At 35.4% G+C, this 9,733-nt stretch overlaps 1 pseudogene; it reads left to right on the forward strand.

Moving 5' to 3' along the window:
* The first annotated feature begins 667 nt into the window (after window positions 1-667).
* On the forward strand, window positions 668-779 carry LOC132017092 (U6atac minor spliceosomal RNA; annotated as a pseudogene).
* Window positions 780-9,733: the final 8,954 nt, after the last annotated feature.

Consider the following 9,733-nt stretch of genomic DNA (forward strand, 5'->3'; position numbering starts at 1 on the left):
ACTTATTATAATGTGGTTGTAATCTATTATTCTTTATCCATAGTAATGCATTTTATCTGCCATATAAGTAACATTTTCATGAGAAATTTAAATAGGCATGGCACTGAGTTTTTCTAAAAGCTTATGAGTAACAAATATGCTAGAAGTACAGGAAATGTGTAAGTTTTAAGTATTACAAAAATCTTGATTAATATATTACCTACATAGAAAATATATGATTCTCCTTTATAGCAGAAGATAAATGTTAGCTTAGGCCAATATGCCTGACAAACATACATATATATGACAAACATACATGACAGAATGTATTTTTCAAAATTATTAAATCATATGTATAATTGTTTAATTTTACCATACGTAATTTATATATCAATAAAAGTGATGAAAATTTAAAGTATTACTTTACGAGTACACATATACTCCTCTCTCCCATATTTAGACATCTCGACAGTAATTCCTTTTGTCCTGATTTAAATGTTATTTCTAAATTATAACATACATTTATCAACCTAGATGAGCCAAGCAAAGGCAGTCCTGGAAACATTCTAAGTTGATAATTTAGCTTTGAATATGACAAAAGTAAAGTAAACTGATCTAAAAAAAAGTTAAACTCTAGCCATTTCAGAAGAATCAGGAAATTATCCTATCTCTTATTCATGCTAACATAGTGAATCCATGAACAGAGAGATCAGCACTTTCTTTAATAAGGATAGAAAAATTCTTATAATACATACTGTTTAAGCAATGTCATCCACTTTGTGACATAAAGATGTGCCTACACGAAATGCATGGGCTTTTAAGTCAGATGGACATGATATTTAACACACTTGTCAACATGTAATAGTTTTGGTCAAATTACTAAATCTCTTCCAGCCTCAATTTTCACAATCATAGGTTAAGACTAAATAGATTAACATCACTGTAGTACCTACCATAATAGTAGGTACTCAAAAACTGGATAACATTGCTATTTTTCTTTAGCTGAAGCCACGTGACTCTATAGTTTCCCCCATCCTCAATAATTCTGATATATATAATGTGACTGGCAATTGCATTCTATTCATCTCCCACATCCTCAAATAGGAATGAACCAAAAGGTTCTTAGTTTTTATCTTTTGGTGAGGACTGGTAGGCTTGAAGCAAGAAGGGGACAAACCAAGTAAGTGAGGATAAGTTCTGTGCCTTCAGTATTTTCTACACCCAAATTCTAGTATTGAGCCAGTGAAATGGAAGCCAATTCATGGGGTTATTGCTGGAATTGCTGCTGGGCTCCTGAAATGGCTGGCAGTCACTCAAATTAGAACAATTTCCATGCATAAAGAAATAAACCAGAGTGGAGAGCTACCTCCAGGCAGTGGTCACAGTGGTAACTATAATCTGAATGGATTTAATCTGCCCAGCCAGACCTTTGGAAATTCCAAGGGGTAGTTGGACAGGCTTACTTGGTCTTTTTATTAACTTTGCAGTAAATGCATCTCCATTTTTTTCAAAATGAAGCTTTGTGGACTCTGCTTATTACATTATGATAGGGTCTTATTCTATGTCAAAATGCAATAATCATCCCTTTTATTTTCTGTTTTTCTGAGGCCTTCACATCTTGGGTCCTTGCTGACCCTAGAGAGACTACCCCTCCCAGAGCTAAATTAATTCCGAGAAATAGTAAAAGATTCACCTTGAACATGGCTTTCTAAGCAAAATAACCAATTCTGAGGTCATACCCGCAACTCCCTTAGAGGGTTCTTATACTCTAAACCACTATTCACCCCAGGGCCAGGTGCCCGACAACTAGAGACAGCCTCTATACTGGGATCCCACTGACATTACTCATATAAGCCAACCCTAATCCTGCTTATCCTGCCTCCCTTGCTTTTCCCAAGGAAACCATAATAACGGTTCTTGTCCATATTTTCCCCTCATTTTCCTGTGCCTCCTGAATGACCTCAGTGCCTCTCTGCGTGGTCCCCTGTATGGCAGGTATGTTACCTCCCCTTGGGAACTATGAGTAAGAAACTATCTTTTCAAAAAGCAATGGTCTCATGATCGATGGGTCTCAGCGTATCTGAATAATATTAAAATCTACATTTAGAACAAATGTGACAGATATTTAAGCAGTATTTCTCAAATTTTAATATACAAAAGAATCACATGAACATCTTGTTAAAATGCACATTATGAATCAATAGATCTGAAGTATGGACTTGCATTTCCAACAAGATTATGCCAAAGCCTCTAGTGTATGGACCACACTTTCTATAGCAAAGTACTAAACTAGACACATCCAGTTTCAATATTCTGTCTTATGTGAATTTTGGCAAATTATTTTACCTCTTCACAAACAGTTTCCTTCCTTATACAACAAAAATTTAAAAAAAAGAAAAAAGCCTACCTAATAAGGATAACATGAGGCAATATGGATAAAACAAACTTTCTTTAAGCTATAATTACATGTAAAGCTATGAAGAGCATAAACTGCCATGCATATTATTTCAGAATATAAAGTACTTCACTCTTAAATACTATTGAAGTAGGAATTTACATTTGGAATGCTTGTTATGGATTGTTTTAATATATGTTTATCAAAGTAAGTCTTCCAAGGTCACATCCCTTTAACATCATTAACGTTATTTCTTATCTTCAGAGAAAGTCAAAAGTAATACAATTAAAACTCTCTAAACATATAGCAACTATTGGTAACCCTCAAATTCAGAAAGATTTTCAAAATTAAATGTAGTTTTGAGATTTTGTTGCCCAGAGCCCAGAGTGACTCAAAGTACACCTACAGTTAGCCCTTGAACAATGAAAGGATTAGGGGAGCCAAAGGCTGATGCCGCCAAAAATCCAGATAACTTTGACTCCCCCAAAACTTAACTACCAATGGCCTACTGTTGACCAGAAGCCATACCAATAACAGAAAGTCAATTAACATGTTTTGTATATTCTATGTATCATATACTGCACTGTTAACAATATTTTTTAAACAATTTTTAAAACACTTATAATATCACAAATGTTTGAATGTGTAAGTTCAGAGGCACAAAGATTTTAAAATATTTTGCTCACTATGGGATTCTTCTTTCCAAAATGTCTCAAGTTCTGTATAATGAAAACACGTTAATTTTTTTAATTTAATATTTTCAATGTTCCAAGATTCATTGTTTATGTACTACACCCAGTGCTCCATGCAATACATGCCCTCCACAATACCCACTACCAGTCTCACCCAACCCCCCACTTCCCCTCCTCCAAAACCCTCAGTTTGTTTCTCAGAGTACATACATAGTCTCTCATGGTTTGTCTCCCGCTCCGATTTCCCCCCCACTCATTTCTCTCCATCTCCCAATGTCAATATTCAGTATTCCAATGTCAATGTGTTATTCCTCATGCTCTACAAGTAAGTGAAACCTTATGATAATTGACTCTCTCTGCTTGTTTTATTTCACTTAGCATAATCTCTTCTAGTCCTGTCCATGTTGATACAAAACTTGGGTATTCATCCTTTCTGATGGAGACATAATACTCCATTGTATATATGGACCATATCTTCTTTATCCATTTGTCTGTTGAAGGGCATCTTGATTCTTTCCACAGTTTGGCGACTGTGGCCATTGGTGCTATGAACATTGGGGTAGATATTCTTTTTTTTCACTATATGAAAAATGATTTCACTATAACTTAATAATTTAATAATAATAATAATTTATATATAATAATAATAATTTAATAATAATTTCACTATAGATATTCTTCTTTTCACTATATCAGTGTCTTTGGGGTAAATACCCAGTAGTGCAATTGCAGGGTCCTAGGGCAGCTCTATTTTTAATTTCTTAAGGAAATCTACACATTGTTTTCCAAAGTGGCTACACCAACTTGCATTTCCACCAACAGTGTAAGAGGGTTCCCCTTTCTCCACATCCTCTCCAACACTTGTTGTTTACTGTCTTGTTAATTTTGGCCATTCTAACTGGTGTAAGTTGGTATCTCATTGTGGTTCTAACTGGTATAAGTTGGTATCTCATTGTGGTTTTGATTTGAATCTCCCTGATAGCTAATTATGATGAACATTTTTTCATGTGTCTGTTACCCATTTGTATATCTTCTTTGGAGAAGTATCTGGTCATGTCTTCTGCCCCTTTTTTGACATGATTATCTGTTTTTGAGTACTGAGTTTGAAGTGTTCTTTATAGATCTTGGATACCAGCCCTTTGTCTGTAGTGCCATTTGTGAATATCTTCTCCCATTCTGTAGGTTGCCTCTTTGTTTTATTGACTATTTCCTTTGATGTGCAGAAGCTTTTGACCTTCATGAAGTCCCAAAAGTTCATTTTTGTTTTTGTTTCCTTTGCCTTTGGAGATGTGTCTTGAAAGAAGTTGCTGTGGCAGATGTGCAAGAAGTTACTGCCTATGTTCTCCTCTAGGATTTTGATAGATTCCTGCCTCATGTTGAGGTCTTTTAACCATTTTGAGTTTATCTTTGTATATGGTGTAAGAGAATGGTCAGGTTTCATTCTTCTATGCATAGCTATCCAATTTTCCCAGCACCATTTACTAAAGAGACTTTCTTTTTTTCCACTGGATATTTTTTCCTGCTTTGTTGAAGATTATTTGATCATAGAGTTGAGAGTCCATATCTGAGCACTCTACTCTGTTCAACTGGTCTATGTGTCTGTTTTTGTGCCAGTACCATGCTGCATTGGTGATCACAGCTTTGTAGTAAAGCTTGAAATCAGGCAAAGTGATGCCCTCAGTTTTGTTTTTCTTTTTCAACATTTCCATAACAATTTGGGGTCTCTTCTGGCTCCATACAAATTTTAGGATTGTTTGTTCTAACACTTTGAAAAATGCCAGTAGAATTTTGATCGGGATGGCACTGAAAGTATAGATTGCTCTGGGCAGTATAGACATTTTAACAATGTTTATTCTTCCAATCCATGCATGGAATGCTCTTCCATCTTTTTGTGTCTTCTTCAATTTCTTTCATGAGTGGTCTGTAGTTCCTTGAGTACAGATCCTCTACCTCTTTGGTTAGATTTATCCTCAGGTATCTTATGGTCCTTGGTGCTATAGAAAATGCAATCGATCCTCTCATTTCTTTTCTATATTTTCATTGTTAGTGTATAATAAAGCAATGGACTTCTGTGCATTGATTTTGCAACCTATCACATTACTGAATTATTGTATGAGTTTTAGTAGTTTAGGGGTAGAGTCTTTTGGGTTTTCCATATAAAGTATCATGTCATCTGTGAAAAGAGAGTTTGACTTCTTCTTTGATAATCTGAATACCTTTAATTTCTTTTTGTTGTCTGATTGCTGTTGCTAGGACTTCTAGTACATGTTGAACAACAGTGGCAAAAGGGGCATCCTTTTCGTGTTCCTGATCTCAAAGGGAAAGCTGTCAGCTTTTCCCACTGAGAATGATATTCCCTGTAGGTTTTCATAGATATATTTTATGAAGTTGAGGAATGTTTCCTCTATCCCTATACTTTGAATTGTTTTAATCAGTAACGAATGCTGTATTTTGTCAAAGCTTTTTCTGCATCAATTGAGAGGACCATGTGGTTCTTCTCTCTTTTTTATTGATTTGATCTATCACATTGATTGATTTGCCAATGTTGAACCACACTTGCATCCCAGGGATAAATCCCACCTGATCGTGGTGGATAATCGTTTTAATGTACTGTTGGATCCTATTAGCTAGGATCTTGTTGAGAATCTTGGCATCCATATTTATCAGGGATATTGGTCTGAAATTCTCATTTTGGTGGGATCTTTGCCTGGGTTAGGGATCAGGATAATGCCAGTTTCATAGAGAGAGTCTGGAAGTTTTCCTTCTGTTTTTATTTTCTGAAACAGCTTCAGGAGAATAGGTATTATTTCTTCTTTGAATGTTTGGGTGAGTTCCCCAGGGAATTCATCGGTCCTGGGCTCTTGTTTTTTGGGAGATTTTGATCAGTGCTTCAATCTTGTTACTACATATTGGTCTATTCAGGTTGTCAATTTCTTCCTGTTTCAGTCTTGGAAGTTTATAGGTTTCCAGGAATGCATCCATTTCTTCTAGGTTGCTTAACGTACTGGCATATAACTGTTTATAATAATTTCTGATAATTATTTTTATTTCCTTGATATTAGATGTGATTTCTCCCCTTTCATTCATAATTTTATTAATTTGGGTCCTCTTTTTTTCTTTTTTTTATTTCTTTTATTAAATTTAATTTTTATTTTCAGCATAACAGTATTCATTATTTTTGCACCACACCCAGTGCTCCATGCAATCCGTGCCCTCTATAATACCCACCACTTGGTACGCCGAACTCCCACCCCCACCCCTTCAAAACCCTGATTGTTTTTCTTTTGGATTAGTTTGGCCAGTATTTATCAATCTTATTGATTCTTTCAAAGAACTATCTTCTAGTTTCATTGATGTGTTCTACTGTATCTCTAGTTTCTAACTCATTGATCTCTGCTCTAATCTTGACTATTTCCCTTCTTGTGTGTGGGTTTGGCTTAACTTGTTGATTTTCCAGTTCTTTAAGGTGTTAAGAGAGCTGGTGTATTCAGGATTTTTTAAGTTTTTTGAGTGGGGCTTGGATGGTTACGTATTTCCCCCTTAGTACAGTCTTTGCCATATCCCATAGGTTTTGAACTGATGTGCCTTCATTCTCATTGGTTTCCATGAATTGTTTAAGTTCTTCTCTGATTTCCTGGTTGATCCAAACATTCTTGAGCAGGATGGTCTTTAGCTTCCAAGTGTTTGAATTCCTTCCAAACTTTTTCTTGTGTTTATTTCCAGTTTCAAAGCATTGTGGTCTGAGAATATGTAGAGAATAATCTCAATCTTTTGGTATCAGTTGAACCCTGATTTATGACCCAGTATGTGGTCTAGTCTGGAGAAAGTTCCATGTGTGCTCAAGAAGAATGAGTATTCTGTTGTGTTAGGGTGGAATGTTTTGTATATATCTATGAGGTCCATCTGGCCCAAAGATCTTGTTTCTTTATTGATTTTCTGCTTGGATGATGTGTCTGTTACCGAGAGTGCTGTGTTAAGTTCCCCTACAATTAATGTATTCATATCAATATGACTCTTTACTTTGATTAACAGTTGGCTTATGTAGTTGGCTGTTCCGATACTGGGGGCATAAATGTTCACAATTTTTAGATCTTCTTGGTGGATAGACCCTTTAAGAATGATGCAGTGTCCTGTATCTCTATAGTCTTTAGCTTAAAAATCTAATTTATCTGATATGACAATCATTACCCCAGCTTTCTTTTGAAGCCCACTGGCATGAAAGGTGGTTCTCCATCCTTTCAGTTTAAGTCTGGATGTATCTTCAGTTTCTAAATGTGTCTCTTGTAGACAGCATATGGACAGGTCCTGTAATTTTACCCAGTCTGCAACCTTGTGCCATTTTATGGGATCATTTAGGCCATTCATGGTGAGAGTGATTATTGAAAGATACATTTTTTTATTGACTTTGTGTTGCCTATGACGTCCTTGTTTCTACAAATTGCCTCAGTAAATTTTTGTTCTATGTCACTCTTGGGTTCTTTCTTCTTTTACAGAACCCCCCTTAATATCTCTTGTAGTGCTGCCTTGGTGGTCACATACTCTTTTTAATCTTGCTGGTCTTGGATAAAGTATTCTTGGCTGCATTTTCTTCTCATTTAATGTCCTGAATAGGTCTTGTCAGCCCTTTCTGGCTTGCCAGGTTTCTGTGGACAGGTCTGACACTATTCTGATGGACCTTCCTCTGTACATAAGGAATCTCTTCCCTCTGGCTGCCCTTAGGACCTCCTGTCTAAAATTATGATTCATGAATTTCACAATTAAGTGTCTGGAGGTCTTTCTGGATTTATAGATCTTGGGGGGTGTCCCTTCTGCCTCTTGAACATGAACACTTGTTTTGTTCCCAAGATTGGGGGAATTTTCATCCAGAATCTGTTCAACTATATCTTCTAGTTTTCTTCCTTTCTCCACCCCCTCAGGGATCCCAATAATTCTGACGTTGCTATGTTTCATGGCATCATTTATTTCCCTAATTCTGTTTTCAAGGCTTCTAAGCTATTTGTTCCAAGCCTCCCCTGATCTTTCTTTACTATCAGTTTGTCTTCTAGATCACTAGTTCTATCTTCTGTCTCAGTTACCCTAGTTGTTAAGTATTTAGATTAGACTGGATCTCATTGATAATATTTTTAACTTCTACTAGATCAGCTCTCAATTCCACCCTTAGAGATTCTATGTTGTCTCTAATGGTTTTCTCCAACCTAGCCTTTGCCTGGGTAATTGTTACCCTGAATTCCTTTGCCAACATACTGTTTATGTCCATATCCAATAATTCTGTGGCAGAGGGCACAATCTCTGAATTTTCATCTGTTGGGTGCTCCTCCTCCTAGTCATTTTAGTAAGTGGTGGTTGAGGGGATGTATAGTTGAATATATCAACCATGATCCAGGCAAGGTGCACCCTCTCCACTGATGTCTTCTGTCCCCATAGAGATCCAGAAGTGTATAATCTTACACCTCAGGCTGATTTCATGGGTGTTCAGAGTGTTCTGGTAGATATTTAGCTCACTTTAGGGGACCATTTGAAACAGAGTCTCCTACTTCTCCCCCATATTACCCCTCCCTTCACAAAATAACTTTAAAAATAGTTGAAAATACTTTAATTTTTATGTTCTAGTTAGCAAGTATTTTAACATTACCCCACACTAACTATAATAATTTTATTTTCCTAACTTGTTTTGTGATGTATTAGAGAAGTAGCAGTAACATGCTGCTCTTCAAAACAATGAGAGCATATTTATGACAAAGAAAACTGTTTAATTAGTCTCCTTTTTCAAGATTAATTGCCTGTCAACTAGTTAAACCATCCTTCTAAAAATACATTTCTTGTGGTAGCCATTTAAATTTTAAGTGTACTCTTAAAGATACTAGGTGCTATACATCTTGAAAAAATTCAATGTCGTATTTGTTATTTCGGGGGGGAAAAAAAAGACCACATTTTAAAAAAGGTACTCAGAACCTATATTCAAGAGAAAAATATGAAAAGAGTTTGGTGGGTCACTTATTTTGATTAAGTTGTACATCAAGTTCATAATTAAGAAGTGAAATATTTTCTATCACACTACCATTCTTCATTTAATATTGCTTAAAATATTGTTGTTTTGAGTTTCAAGGGCGTTTTTTTTTTCAGTTCAAATAAGAGGTTACAGAGTGCACCATGACTGAATATTAATGTTGTAATAATGTTGTAACTCAAAGTAAAGATGAAGGCTAATTTTAGGTCTCCCATTTTAGTTCTGCTTAAAGTGATTATAAATTTTCAGTCTGTGGGTACTTCTGTGTGGTAAAACTCATTCATTCTGTCACAAAAATAAATTTACCTCTAGAAAATATAAAACATAATTCAATAAATACTAATAACATTACTAAAGCTTAAGTAAGGTCTGTTCCTTACTTCATTTTCCAATAATTCATTATGCATCAACCCAGCTAAATCTAATGTTAATTAGGTTCCAACTGCATATGCTAAATAACAAATACCATTTACCCATTATGTTTTGTTCTGTTAGATGATTGGAAAAAACTCTTACAATGATGCAAACAGAAAACAAAGATAACGAAGTCAGATAAGAACACCACAAGAAAACTACAAGTCAGTATTCCAGATAAATATGAATGCAGGAATTCTCAACAAAACACTAGCAAACAAAACTCATTACTACATTAAAAGGATC

Source organism: Mustela nigripes, chromosome 4 (genome assembly GCF_022355385.1).
Source record: "Mustela nigripes isolate SB6536 chromosome 4, MUSNIG.SB6536, whole genome shotgun sequence".
Lineage (NCBI taxonomy): Eukaryota > Metazoa > Chordata > Mammalia > Carnivora > Mustelidae > Mustela > Mustela nigripes.